Source organism: Mus musculus, chromosome 16 (assembly GCF_000001635.26).
Source record: "Mus musculus strain C57BL/6J chromosome 16, GRCm38.p6 C57BL/6J".
Taxonomy (NCBI): Eukaryota; Metazoa; Chordata; class Mammalia; order Rodentia; family Muridae; genus Mus; species Mus musculus.
In genome coordinates, this window is record NC_000082.6 from 64,690,453 (window position 1) to 64,703,254 (window position 12,802).

Below are 12,802 nucleotides of genomic sequence, written 5' to 3' on the forward strand. Positions count from 1 at the left end.
TTGTTGCTTGGGAGTTCTCTTTATGGACTTTATGTAGTCTAGAAGAAGGAGAAGCTGGTTTCTAGGGCCATAGATTGGGTCATTCTGTTTTGAATGATAGACTTGTGTTATTTAAGTTTTTTCCACCACAAATGTCATTCCTCATGGTGCATCTGATTGTGATCCTGCACATAAATGGTAAGTAAAGGATACTTTACGTAGTTTTTCTGACTGCACATGCAACTAAAACCAGTACAAATATAATTGGCCCATCTTCTTTTTGTCAAGACATGTTCTAAGAGATGTTTGGATAAAACTCGGTTATCAAGGACTTACTACTACTATAATCTACTTTCATTGTTTAAGGCAGATATATATACAGCCTGATGTGAGTGAGGATGGGGACCCAGGTTGCCAACAAAATGGGTAGGATGATAGATAAGTAAGTAAGTAATAGAGATTATAGATAAGTAGATAGATAGATAGATAGATAGATAGATAGATAGATAGATAGATAGATAGATAGATAGATAAGACAGACAGACAGACAGGTGTATAGACAGAAATTAGAGTTATCTTCAATTGTATGAGAAAAGTAAGGTTGCTCATGAAATAGCTGTTTAAGGGGAAAGATGAGATTCAGAAAGTATTAGTTCACATTAAATGGACTAAATTGGATGACAAACATGTTGTTCTGTGGATACCATTAAGAAGAATATGATTAAGCCCTATGTGGCTCCAAAATACCCATGTAAGGTGGCACAGTAACTCCTCTCCTACTCCAGTACTGGCAGGAAGTTGGGTCCAGAAGTGATTTTGACAACTTAAAGAAACCGTAATCATGATGAGTCTTTCTACTGAGCGAAATGGCAACTTGTTATAATCTCATGTGAATCTTCTCACCAGGATGGCATTACTTTTTTCCCTGGCGTTACACACTCAGCATTATTAAAATTCTATTTGCTCACGAAAAATGAATGTTTATAAACTAGAGACTATCTAAGTCCACTCAGTTCTGAGTTTCTGAAAGTTTTTCAAAAAAAAAAAAAAAAAGGAGGACAATGACATGACAATGATGATGATGAAGATAACAATGATAAAGACGAAGAAGAAGAAAACAATGACAACCAAGAAGAAGAAACACAGGAAGTTAACCTGTGACCTTTCCCATTTTAGAAGCAACAAACTGACCATAATCTGGCTTGGGTTTATTGCTATACTCTTAAGGGCTCCTTGCTCCCCCTGGGATGTGTGCCCTAATGCAGAAAAGCTAATTCTCCAGCTGCTCACACAGCATATTTAAAGTGATTCTCACTGGCTGAAACAGGCATCGGGAGACAAGCTCCAGAAGAGAGGCTCTCCAAAAGGCAGGGCTCCTTGAATAGCATCAGTGGCCAAGTCAGCCAGGCTCTCTGCTGCCCCAACCTGTCCTTTCTGAATTCTAACTACAACTCTCCAAGTTGACGTCATGAAATGACTATGGATGTTGTGTTCTGGAAAGCTAATTTCATGCTGCAGGAATAAATACTGTCATGGGCTCCTTATTTATCTTGGAATTTTAACACTGCTTCTTGAAAACATAAAGATGTGCGGTTTCCATTACTAATTAACAGAGAAGTTGATTAAAAGTCATGGGGCTTCATCCTGGGGTACAGCATCTGGGGAAAGGATTTAAGAATTAAGATAATTTCCAGGTGAAATGAAACAGATCCTTGAAGGGATGGAATCTCATACAGCTACAATATTTACAACACTTTTATCAAGACATTAAAACAGAAGCAGATGCTTCCCCATGATTCTAAAATATTAGTTGCACATGGGATAATGCATTACAGAAAGCATCATAATAGATGAGCCTGGAAGGATAGAGCAGTATTCTCTTGCAGCTGGATACAGAGCAGATCCCAAATAGTTTTGATGTTAAACTTAATGCAGATGGGACCATCCTGGATGTGTTGTGAAATAAATTTCTCACTAGGGAGATAGGGGAAAGCGTTCCCCCTTTTTTTGAAAATATCAGTGTTGGATGGGGTTGGTATAAAATGTATCCTCACTTTCAACAGGTCTAAATTAAAGAATCAGCAGTATCTCTGGGATTAGAATTGTGCTGTTGCCATGTTCTACTTTTAAGTAAAAGCCAATTCCAAATCTGCCAGAGGATTCTTGCTGGGTACAGTCTCCAGCTCTGCCTGCACCAAATGAGGGGTAGTCTCTCTGCATGCTTAGCATTTGACTCCGGTGCTTATTATTCATGCAGTACACAATGAGAACCTCCAGATGTCTGTCACTGCATAAGGGAGAGGAGACAGCAAGACACTGCTCTGCCTGGTGAAAGTCAGGAAAACACACAGGAAGGGCAAGTTTAGTGCTCCTGAAATTGTGGCACAGGTGAAGAGTGCACAGAAATGCTTAATCGTCTTTCTGTGAGTTGTAAGATGCAAATTTCCCTAGATTTTCTAATGTAGAAAGCCATAGATAGGAGTAAACAAACAAGAATATGACAAGAACTTTATTTTAAGCACTATGGGGGTAGTAACAGTCAGCATAGTATAGACACTGGATATAGCTTTGTAAAGAAGAATGGAACTTTCAAAGTATCTTAGGAAAGATGACAGTGAAAAAATCTATCCTAGAAAAGGGAGAAGATATCATTAGTAAAGGCAGAACTTGAAAAGTCATGATATTCCAACCTTACAAAACAGTAACTTAAAAGAAAAATAAAAAGTAAGGGAATGCAGGGAGGAAGAGAGAATGGAAAGAAGGAAAGAAGAAAGGGATGGAGGGAAAAAGGGAAGAAAGGAGGGAGGGAGGGAGGGAGGGAGGGAAAGAGGGAGGGAGGGAAAGAGGGATGGAGGGAGGGAGGGAGATCAATACATAAATATTATTTTAGTATGTGTTAAATACCTCACAAAACTTACAAAGGGGGTTTAAGGTAGTTCACCCATATTGTTCTATAAACACTCTAAAATTCTATTTTGTTTTTTAATGTAAATATGTCTAGATATTTCAGCTCTTTCATACTAAAACCCAGTTCTTTATTTACATATTAATTCAATCATTACCGTAGGTTCCCTTTTGATTTTCCCATAAATCAGCATTTTATAGCCTTAGCACCTTGATTCTTAGAAACAGCAAGTACATTTTTTAACATAGCAAATGGACTCAAAGGTTTGTGAGATTATCATTGTCACCATGCCTGAACCTAAACTCACTCTGTTCCAGGCTTACCTTGAACTCAAGAATCTACCTGCCTTTGTTAAGTATAGACAATAAGCTGGCTGGGTGACACCCAGCTCTGAGATCACCATTCCCACCACGCCTGGACCTGAACTGCCTCTGTCCAGGCTGACCTCAAACTCAGAAATCTGCCTGCCTTTGTATCTTTTTGACAAGCTGGTTCCTTAGTGCAATTCATATTGCATCCTTATATTTTGCATAGTTGAGAAGCTATACATTCTTGAGTTCTTATTTTCAGAGTCCCTTCTCACAGCCTTAAGGGTTGTCCTGGAGGTCACAGCATTTACCATTTTTCTGAGGTACACATTCTTGCCTCTCAGACTCATGCTGTTTCTAATTAACCTTAACAGGTAAAGAATTCCACAAAGGAAGAGCATGAAAATATGTACATTATTATACAAACAAGCCTTACACCTAGCAACTACCAACACTACTACGGCCAATGCCCTGCTAGCTCTAGTTCCTGGAATCAGGATCTGTATCATACCATCCCTTCTGAAATACTGTTGAGTTATAATCCCTTCAGTACCAAAGTGGCAGCATACATAATAGCCAAAATCTACATTTTAGCCAGTAATTCTGTTTAAATGAAATGGAATCACTTCTTTCCACACTAGGAATATGTATCCTGAATGTATTTGGATTCTCTGGTGAATCAGAGCATATCAGAGGTATGTATATGTGCTTATACACACACACACACACACACACACACACACACACACACATCTCACACATGGAGAACGAGAGACAAAAACAAAAAAAAAGACATCAAAAGACCACAAAAAAAAAAAAAACTATAACATAATTCAAGAAGTTGGTGAGTCCTCAGGTCTTCAGGGAGTTGGTAACCTTAGGTCTTAGGAGAACTTAAAGGCCTGAGAACCAGGGGAACCAGATATGGTTCAGTTCCAAGGCTTTCGTTCTAGACCCCAGATGTCCAGTTCAAGTCCAAAGGCAAGAGAAATGCCAGGGTGCTGGTTTGGAAGTCCACATCTTCTCTTCTGCTGAGGAGAAAGGGTAGTCCTTTTATTTTAGCCAGGTCTTGATTTAACGAGATTCACCCAAATTAGGGAGGACAGTGCATTCTTACTCTAATTACTTACATGCCAGTCTGATTAAATACACCCTGAGTGCACACTGGACAAGGTATTGTGATACTTTGTAGGCCAATCATGTTGCCAGAAAAACTTAGCCATCACATGGCCCTCTAGTGAATCATTGCACATGTGTACAAAATAAATAAATAACATTATATCACACTTCCTGTCATTTTATTTGGAGAAGAAAACATGGTTCTCAAGTCTTGTTTTCTGTTTCAGAGCTGAGAGGAAAACGCTCCCATTTTTTTTTCCCTGATGCTCTTGTAGATCTTTTTTCCACAACGGTCTGATTGCTCTAGTCACAGTCATCGTATTGAGCTATGATATCGCCCTGTCTTCTTCTTTAGTTAAGCCACAAGCTAATTCATCCCAGTTGTTTGGGGACCTGGGATATGATAGTTGCTCAGTGCACACTGAGTGGATGTTCAAAATATGAAAAACAAAACTCTGTGCCAACAAGTAGCAAGCCAGGCTGAGTCCAGAGCGCATCCCTTAGCATCACGCTGCATTCTCTAGTTCATCCTAATTCCGTTCTTCCTTAACAGCAATTCTGATCCGTTCCTAAGGATGTTCCTTTTCCCCGTCCTTACTTAAACACCGAGTCCACATTTAAACTAAACAAAGTTTGTTACAGCTGATCACTAAATGCTGACAGCATGCTTCTTCGATTTCGGTAGAGAAACTTGAGAGAAAGCGAGGGTTTGAGAGATTTGAGTTTATCTTTTTGTACATGTGATGTGTTAGTTGAGCCTGACACCCGCACCATCCCTGTCAGCCCTCAAATTCTTTCTGATTTTGAAACAGGTTTTTTTTTTTTTTACAGAGACTTCGCAAAAAAAAAAAAAAAAAAAAAAAGAACAAGCAAAAACTTTGAATCTGTTTTAAATCTTTGCAATTTTATAGAAAAAACAACTTAAATAAGTTTGTTAAAAAACTGTTTATGTAATTGTGATTTTCTTAGTTATCATGCTCTGAAAGCCAAAACAGCATCCCCTTGCCAATTACTTATAATTAGCTCCAGGATCCAAGATAATCCCAAATCTAATGACTAAAATTCAATCAGCCCCCTTCCTCTCACTTACTGCTTTTGCTTTTTCTTTGATTCCTACTTCATCGAAACCTACCTCACCAGCCACATCGGACCAAAGCAGAAAACTAGAAAGTGTCTTGAAAATACTGAGTTCCACATCTTTCTAGCTACTGTGTTCAGTAGCTCTCCAAGTGCTGACCACACCACACTGAAGTCTTAATAGAGTCAAGGCTCTTTCTCCTCTTCTCTCTCCTCTCCCCTCCCCTCCCCTCTCCTCCCCTCCCCTTTCCTCTTTTTCCCTCATCTCCCCTTCCCTTCCTTCTCTTCATCCCTACCTGTCCCCTCTCCCTCTCTCTCTTTTCCTCCCTCCTTCCCTCCTTTCTGCCCTCTCTCTCTCTCTCTCTCTCTCTCTCTCTCTCTTTTTTATGCCTTAGCTTGGGTTTTATTGCTGTGAAGAGACAACATGACCAAGGCAAATCTTATAAAAGAAAACATTTAACTGGGGCTGGCTTACAGTTTCAGAAATTCAGTCCATTATTTTCATGGTGGGAAGTATAGCAGCATGCAGGCAGACATGCTGGATGAAGTAGATGAGAGTTCTACATCTTGATCCAAAGGCAGTCAGGAGGAGCCTTCTCTGCAGGCAGCTAGGAGGGGACTCTCTTTCACACCTACATGGGGGAAACTTTAGCCTCAAAGACTATGAACACAGTGACACACTTCCTCCAACAAAGTCACACCCATTCCAACAAGGCCACACCTCCTAACAGTGCTGCTTCCCATGATTAAGCATATTCAAACTACTAGAGTCTGTCATCTCCCCAACTCCCTGCATCCACCAAATATGATCCTTCCTGGCCCCAAACCTTTACTTCTTCAGACCCTCTCTAGTCTAAAATTTTACTCAGACACTTCATTTAATTCTTGCCAAACAATTCAGTGTGCTGTAAGTTATTATGCAAAAGTCCTCACCACACCTTGGAATCACATCCTTCTTAGAGCCTTACCTCTAACCCCCACTCTAATCTAGGTATCCTTTCTGATTATCTGCTCTTCATTTTACCCTAAACACCAGTACCCTGCATGATAAAACTACAGCAAACACACTAATGGTGTTCTTCATTGTGTTGGGCAAAAGTATTTTTCTCTAGTCTCCAAAGTGTGTTCCTTAAAAACTATATTGATTTTCTCACTCATTTCTTTATGCCCCCTCTCATGCTACATACACTGACCTCCCATCCCTCTCTCTCTTATCACTGTCCTAGCTCAGACCTGCAGTATCATTTGCCTACATGTAATACCAACTACCCACCTAACTGCTCCAGTGCTCATACACATCTCTGTCCCATTTTCAGTGCAATCGTTATCTAGAAGCAAGACGACTGGATGAGTTATTAATATAAGAATTGTATAAAATACCAGATTTCATTGTGACTTTTTCATAAGTGTGTATCTGGTGCTTTGATCATATTTACTCCCCCACGTCTCACACTTGTCCATAATCCCCACCCCTGCTGGTCCAATCCATACTCCCTTCAACATAATTCAGTTGCCTTCTACTTCCTTGTGGATACAGACAATGTAGCAAATACACTTAATAGAGTCTTATTTAGCTACTAAGAAAAATAAAATTATATCCCTTCTTTAAAATTTAATGTAATTTGGAATTACTGTGTCAGAAGACATGAACAAAAATAGTCATGAAATGGTTTTTCCCTTATGCAGAGATAGGGGCTCATGTATCACAGGACAGCCAAGAATGGTTGTACTGGCTAGTTTTGTGTCAACTTGACACAGCTGGAGTTATCACAGAGAAAGGAGCTTCAGTTGAGGAAATGCCTCCATGAGGTCCAGCTGTAAGGCATTTCCTCAATTAGTGATCAAGGGGGAAAGGCCCCTTGTAGGTGGGACCATCTCTTGGCTGGTAGTCTTGGGTTCTATAAGAGAGCAGGCTGAGCAAGCCAGGGGAAGCAAGCCAGTAAAGAACATCCCTCCATGGCCTCTGCATCAGCTCCTGCTTTCTGACCTGCTTGAGTTCCAGTCCTGACTTCCTTGGTGATGAACAGCAGTATGGAATTGTAAGCTGAATAAACCCTTTCCTCCCCAAGTGCTTCTTGGTCATGATGTTTGTGCAGGAATAGAAACCCTGACTAAGACAATGGTCTTGAACTTTCAATCATCCTGCATCCTACTGGGGTGACAAGCACCATGCCTAGTTTATGAGATGGTATAAATCAAACCCAAGGCTGCATACATACAGCCATTCACTCTACCAACCGAGCAACACCTCAACACACACAAAGACAATCTTTAAAACCTCAAAAAAAAATTTTGAAAAGGATGTAGCAGGATTATGGAAGCCTACTTAAATTTATTAAGTTAGCTTCCATTCTCCATAAGAGAAAACCCAGAGTCCTCAGGAGAGAGTAGAACTGACCGGCAGATTGTTCATTGACTTCCACTCATATGCTGTGCCATGGGCCTCCCACCCATTCAAGCAATGCAATAAAAAGATATAAGCTAAGGGGACGAAGAGATTGCCCAGTGGTTAGAAGCATTTGCTGCTGTTCTATAGGCCTTGGGTTTGGTTCCTAGCACACACACCATGGCTCACAAACCTCTATAATTCTAATTCCAAGAATCTGACACCTTCTTGCAGTCTCTGGCTGGGGGCAACAGGCATGCACACAGTGCACTTACATACATGTCGGCAAAATATTTAAACACAAAAACTTAAAAAAAATAAATATTTCAAAATTTTAAGCAGTGTATCATGATATACATCTTTAACCCCAGCTTGTTGGAAGCAGAGGCAAGGATTTCCCTCTGTGAGTTTGAGGCCAATCTTGTCGACATAGCAAGTTTCAGGCCAGCAAAGACTATGCAGTATGAGTTTGCCTCCAAAAACATTTTTTCTCAGTAGAATACTATTTACCTATTAAAAATGAGACTCACAGGTACGTGGATGATGAAGCTGGAAATAGAATCTGTAACATTTATTTTTCTGAGTCTGTGATACCACACTCAAAATGACTCTGTTATTTGTGGATGTCAGCTTTGAATCTTCACATATATTTGGTTCATTTGGTAATCTCTGTAGGAGTCAAGAAATTAGTAAGAATCCACTGAGAGAGTTGAAGATTTCAAGGGATGGATAAAACCAAAAGGGGTTAAACTGGGGTAGGCAGGAGGGTGGGATAGAGGACAGAGTACAGGAAAGGATAACTAACACTGAAGACCTTTCAAAAGTGTTTATATGGAAATCTATTTACTACTAAAGAATCGTAAATACAGAGCAAGGCAGACAGACAAACAGACAGACAGTTAAAATGGACCTTGGACAGACAGACAGTTAAAATGGACCTTGGAATGCCCTCATTTATTTTTGGATGAACACACACACACACACACACACACACACACACATACACACACCTCCAAATAATGTACCTAGCACCTCAGAACCCCTTGTCTTCCAACCTGCACTGAGCTACACAAATTCCCTGTAGAACAGTATGAGTTCCCCAGCCCCTTGTAATCAAATTTAGACAGTTTCTACTGAGCTATATTTCCACTTTGTTGAGGCATAAAAAGTAGACAGGCTGCTCTGAAATGAACTGGGTGCACACGAAGTATGGTGAACTGTGGCTTCCAATACTCTTTTAAGGAGACTTTCCTACTTACTATGTTATACCTACACATAATTGGGCATGCATGCACTTAAAAACAGATGTGTTGTGGGAAGGGACATTCATTCAAAGTAGAGATATGATTACAAAATTTAATTCATCAATCAAACTAGAGAACCACCCAACTACACTCCTTATTCCCCCAGGTCCCATAGAGACCCCAGGCTGGATCTGTACTCTTGATTACTCTTATTCACATGGCCTGTTATCAATCTTAACAGTGTATTTCTCTTTAATATGTATTATTGAGATCCTCAAAATAAAATTATCTTGCTTCTTTTGAGAATCTGTGTGAGTTCTAACTCTCAACTCTTTGAATCAGAAGACAAGAGCCTGTACAGTTTACAAAGCCCAGACTCTCACTACCAATACCAGATCAAATAAAATATGATTTTTTTAATAAAAGAAAAAAAAAAGACTTGATAGATGGCGGTTAGCCATATGATTAACTTATCTTCCTCAACTACTAGTATAAAATAATCAAAATGACATGTGTTTTTTTCAAGTAAACTTATGCAGTAAATATATCGAGATTTAAAGTCCTAAGACAAGGGCTTATATAAATTAGCCGTATCTAGTTACCACCCATCAAATGCTTGACTAAACAAGAGATACAAGTTACAGCCATGGAAAACCCTGCAGTACATGTGAACACAGTTAGCAGAAAAGGGAAGAGCCATTTCTAGGAAGGGCTGGTGATGTTCTCCGGTTCCAGTTGTCATAAAGCCATACAGAAGAAAGCAATTCTGTTTTCGCTAGGAGGCCAGACTTCAGCTGGATAACTAGATAATTAGCAAGCTAGGTTTCTTTGGGCCACGGTCAGTACCCCAATTATGTGCACATAACTTCAGGACACAGATAGCTATAAAAAAAAAACTGCTTTGTGGTAAGCGTGACACATATTCTTTTAAAATTCTCATTAAGACAGAGGCCTTTGTGAACACTGAGGTAACCTTTGCATGTAATGAAGAAGCCACAGAACTAAGTACATAATTGGTTTAGAAACAAGTTGTCACGCCATTCATTTTAATCTTTTCATTATTATTATTAATCATTTTATTTGTTTACATTTCAAATGTCAAATGTTATCCCCCTTCCTGGTCTCCCCTCCACAAACCCCCCCACCCCATCCCCCTCCTCTTTGCCTCTAAGAGAGTGCTCCCTCACTCACCCACCCACTCCAGCCTCACCCCTATTGTTTGGGTAGTGACAATTGTAGAATTAGCTCAATAAAACCAACACAGTAAATGTTTCCTTTAATCTCAAAAAGAAAAAACAAAGTTGCTTTTGACTTCAAGAGGCACAATCTGACTAGCCCACTTACTTTCTTGAATACGAAGCATTGAAAATTACAATCCTTCCACATAATTCAATCTTTTACACATTAGTTTGTGCATGAAGTGCCATTGAAATGTAAGATTGAAGACAACAGGGGTAAATTAAAAGCTGGTAAAATGGACAGTAAGTTAAACCACTCATCCCTAGGGCTGAAGCAACAGCTCAGTAGTTAAGAGCACCTGCTGTTCTTCCAGAGGACCTAAATTAGGCTCCCAACCCTTCATAACTCCATCTCCAGGGAATCTGATGACTCTGGTCTCCTACTGCTCCCCACACTGACACACACACTGTCATGTGCAGATATACACAGCTACATATAACTACAAATATGAATATTAAATCAGAAAGAAAGAAAAGAAAAAGAGGAGGAAAGAAAGAAAGAAAGAAAGAAAGAAAGAAAGAAAGAAAGAAAGAAAGAAAGAAAGAAAGAAAGGAAGGAAAGAGAGGGAGGGAGAGAGGGAGGGAGGGAGGGAGGGAAGGAGAGAGAGAAAGAAAGAAAGAAAGAAAGAAAGAAAGAAAGAAAGAAAGAAAGAAAGAAAGAAAGAAAGAAAAGAGAGAGAGGGAGGGAGGGAGGGAGGGAGGGAGGAGGGAGCGAGGGAGGGAGGGAGGGAGGGAGAGAGAGAGAGAGAGAAGAGAGAGAGAGAGAGAGAGAGAGAGAGAGAGAGAGAGAGAAAGAAAGAAAGAAAGAAAGAAAGAAAGAAAGAAAATTGTCTAGTCCCTACCTGAGCACTGATCTGAGTAATTTCTATGTGGCATCAAATGCAAAGGTCTCCAAGATAGGTGCGAAAGAGTCAAATCCTTTCTAAACTGCACTGGCTCTCTAGTTGATTTTGGTTTTGTCAATTCCATGCCCCCAAAAGGGCTCAGGCAAGTCATGGTTACATCACTGGTAGACAATACCCAAGACCCTCACCAAGTGGAACAACACACACACACACACACACACACACACACACACACACACACTACACACCTCCCAACAATCACTCAATCACTCTGTCCTCCATACTTGAGAAGCCATCTGCATGTAAGATTCACACTGTTGACTCTGTTGACTAAAACACTTTTGCCGCCTTCCCCTCTCTCAGTATGTTATGTATTTCTTTTTTTAATATTTTTTATTACATATTTTCCTCAATTACATTTCCAATGCTATCCCAAAAGTCCCCCATACCCACCCACCCCCACTTCCCTACCCACCCATTCCCATTTTTTTGGCCCTGGCGTTCCCCTGTACTGGGGCATATACAGTCTGCGTGTCCAATGGGCCTCTCTTTCCAGTGATGGCCGACTAGGCCATCTTTTGATACATATGCAGCTAGAGTCAAGAGCTCCGGGGTACTGGTTAGTTCATAATGATGTTCCAACTATAGGGTTACAGATCCCTTTAGCTCCTTGGGTACTTTCTCTAGCTCCTCCATTGGGGGCCCTGTGATCCATCCAATAGCTGACTGTGAGCATCCACTTCTGTGTTTGCTAGGCCCTGGCATAGTCTCACAAGAGACAGCTACATCTGGGTCCTTTCAACAAAATCTTGCTAGTGTATGCAATGGTGTCAGCGTTTGGAGGCTGATTATGGGGTGGATCCCTGTTATGTATTTCAATCTACACCTTTATACTTGACTCCAGCTTTTGTGAAAAACTCAGAACCAGTGTCTGGGCAGTGTGGAACCCAGAGAAACTCTCCAGCTTTTGCAATGATCTCAGATTGCCACTGGCTAAGGATACAGTTCGCCCTAAGTCCATTTCCAGATTTTAATCTTTGTCCACTGACCTTCCTCATCCTGAAGGGCTGTCAGCTCTGAAGATCCAGTCATAGTCAAGATAGCTTTAGACTTCCTACCCATAGTTTAATACTCTTCCTTCTGAGTTTCTTGAACTAATTTTGTCTGGGATTCATTTGAAAATGGCCCCCTTTCCTTTATTCTAGAAGGGAGCCCACTCCTAAACAATGGACAAAGAACGAATGGCTACTGTGCCTACTGAACTGTTAATCCCTTGATGTTGATCATTAACAAAAGTCGTATCCACTCCACCTATATTAGGACATCTATGAGACCAATTTTCTGACTATATGATACTGAAATAACAAAAAATATTAAGAGACATACATAATGACTCTACCTTCCCCATATGGTATAACAAAATAGATAGTCATGCCCAATCCATGCTTTGACCAAACACTAAAATTGGATTTGTTTGTTTGTTTGAAAGCAGTCTCCTGCTGCCCAAGCTTCAAGCTATGTAGCAGAGGATGGTCTTAAACTGCCTCCTGCCTCCTGCCTCCCCTGTCTCCCCTGCCTCCACTGCCTCCACTGTCTGCCTCCACTGCCTCCACTGTCTGCCTCCACTGCCTCCATTGCCTCCTGCTAGAATTATAGTCACAAGCTACCATTCTTGGCTTTAAGATGGGCTTCCAGAACGAG